This window comes from Babylonia areolata, chromosome 4 (assembly GCF_041734735.1).
Source record: "Babylonia areolata isolate BAREFJ2019XMU chromosome 4, ASM4173473v1, whole genome shotgun sequence".
NCBI classification, from domain to species: Eukaryota; Metazoa; Mollusca; class Gastropoda; order Neogastropoda; family Buccinidae; genus Babylonia; species Babylonia areolata.
The window spans coordinates 1,240,046-1,242,847 of NC_134879.1; positions in this window are offsets into that span (position 1 = coordinate 1,240,046).

Sequence of the window (2,802 nt, forward strand, 5' to 3'; positions counted from 1 at the left end):
TCTTCAGAGATTTGGAATAGAGCAGCCAGTGAGCAAGCTGAACTCTTCTGTCTCTAGCTCTGTGTTGTTGGGATGTTAGTGCCTGCATGGTTTGAAGCCAAAAGAAACCAGCTAAACTGTTCTGTCTCTAGCTCTGTGTGTTGTTGGGATGTTAGTGCCTGCATGGTTTGAAGCCAAAAGAAACCAGCTAAACTGTTCTGTCTCTAGCTCTGTGTGTTGTTGGGATGTTAGTGCCTGCATGGTTTGAAGCCAAAAGAAACCAGCTAAACTGTTCTGTCTCTAGCTCTGTGTGTTGTTGGGATGTTAGTGCCTGCATGGTTTGAAGCCAAAAGAAACCAGCTAAACTGTTCTGTCTCTAGCTCTGTGTGTTGTTGGGATGTTAGTGCATGCATGGTTTGAAGCCAAAAGAAACCAGCTAAACTCTTCTGTCTCTAGCTCTGTCTGTGTTTGTGTTGTTGGGATGTTAGTGCCTGCATGGTTTGGAGCTAAAAGAAACAAGCTAAACTGTTCTGTCTCTAGCTGTGTCTGTGTTTGTGGTGTTGGGATGTTAGTGCCTGCATGGTTTGGAGCCAAAAGAAACCAGCTAAACTGTTCTGTCTCTAGCTCTGTGTGTTGTTGGGATGTTAGTGCATGCATGGTTTGAAGCCAAAAGAAACAAGCTAAACTCTTCTGTCTCTAGCTCTGTGTTGTTGGGATGTTAGTGCATGCATGGTTTGAAGCCAAAAGAAACCAGCTAAACTCTTCTGTCTCTAGCTCTGTCTGTGTTTGTGTTGTTGGGATGTTAGTGCCTGCATGGTTTGAAGCCAAAAGAAACCAGCTAAACTCTTCTGTCTCTAGCTCTGTGTGTTGTTGGGATGTTAGTGCCTGCATGGTTTGGAGCTAAAAGAAACAAGCTAAACTGTTCTGTCTCTAGCTCTGTGTGTTGTAGGGATGTTAGTGCATGCATGGTTTGAAGCCAAAAGAAACCAGCTAAACTGTTCTGTCTCCAGCTCTGTGTTTGTGTTGTTGGGATGTTAGTGCATGCATGGTTTGGAGCTAAAAGAAACAAGCTAAACTGTTCTGTCTCTAGCTCTGTGTGTTGTAGGGATGTTAGTGCATGCATGGTTTGAAGCCAAAAGAAACCAGCTGAACTCTTCTGTCTCTAGCTCTGTGTGTTGTTGGGATGTTAGTGCATGCATGGTTTGGAGCCAAAAGAAACCAGCTAAACTCTTCTGTCTCTAGCTCTGTGTTGTTGGGATGTTAGTGCCTGCATGGTTTGGAGCTAAAAGAAACAAGCTAAACTGTTCTGTCTCTAGCTGTGTCTGTGTTTGTGTTGTTGGGATGTTAGTGCATGCATGGTTTGAAGCCAAAAGAAACCAGCTAAACTGTTCTGTCTCTAGCTCTGTGTGTTGTTGGGATGTTAGTGCCTGCATGGTTTGGAGCTAAAAGAAACCAGCTAAACTGTTCTGTCTCCAGCTCTGTGTTTGTGTTGTTGGGATGTTAGTGCATGCATGGTTTGAAGCCAAAAGAAACCAGCTAAACTGTTCTGTCTCTAGCTCTGTGTGTTGTTGGGATGTTAGTGCCTGCATGGTTTGAAGCCAAAAGAAACCAGCTAAACTGTTCTGTCTCTAGCTCTGTCTGTGTTTGTGGTGTTGGGATGTTAGTGCATGCATGGTTTGAAGCCAAAAGAAACCAGCTAAACTCTTCTGTCTCTAGCTGTGTGTGTTGTTGGGATGTTAGTGCCTGCATGGTTTGAAGCCAAAAGAAACCAGCTAAACTCTTCTGTCTCTAGCTGTGTCTGTGTTTGTGTTGTTGGGATGTTAGTGCATGCATGGTTTGAAGCCAAAAGAAACCAGCTAAACTCTTCTGTCTCTAGCTCTGTCTGTGTTTGTGTTGTTGGGATGTTAGTGCCTGCATGGTTTGAAGCCAAAAGAAACCAGCTAAACTCTTCTGTCTCTAGCTCTGTCTGTTTGTGTTGTTGGGATGTTAGGGATGTTAGTGCATGCATGGTTTGAAGCCAAAAGAAACCAGCTAAACTGTTCTGTCTCCAGCTCTGTGTTTGTGTTGTTGGGATGTTAGTGCCTGCATGGTTTGAAGCCAAAAGAAACCAGCTAAACTCTTCTGTCTCTAGCTCTGTGTGTTGTTGGGATGTTAGTGCATGCATGGTTTGAAGCCAAAAGAAACCAGCTAAACTGTTCTGTCTCTAGCTCTGTGTGTTGTTGGGATGTTAGTGCATGCATGGTTTGAAGCCAAAAGAAACCAGCTAAACTCTTCTGTCTCTAGCTCTGTGTGTTGGGATGTTAGTGCATGCATGGTTTGAAGCCAAAAGAAACCAGCTAAACTCTTCTGTCTCTAGCTCTGTGTTGTTGGGATGTTAGTGCATGCATGGTTTGAAGCCAAAAGAAACCAGCTAAACTGTTCTGTCTCTAGCTCTGTCTGTGTTTGTGTTGTTGGGATGTTAGTGCATGCATGGTTTGAAGCCAAAAGAAACCAGCTAAACTGTTCTGTCTCTAGCTCTGTCTGTGTTTGTGTTGTTGGGATGTTAGGGATGTTAGTGCATGCATGGTTTGAAGCCAAAAGAAACCAGCTAAACTGTTCTGTCTCTAGCTCTGTCTGTGTTTGTGTTGTTGGGATGTTAGGGATGTTAGTGCATGCATGGTTTGAAGCCAAAAGAAACTAGCTAAACTGTTCTGTCTCTAGCTCTGTCTGTTTGTGTTGTTGGGATGTTAGGGATGTTAGTGCATGCATGGTTTGAAGCCAAAAGAAACCAGCTAAACTCTTCTGTCTCTAGCTCTGTCTGTTTGTGTTGTTGGGATGTTAGGG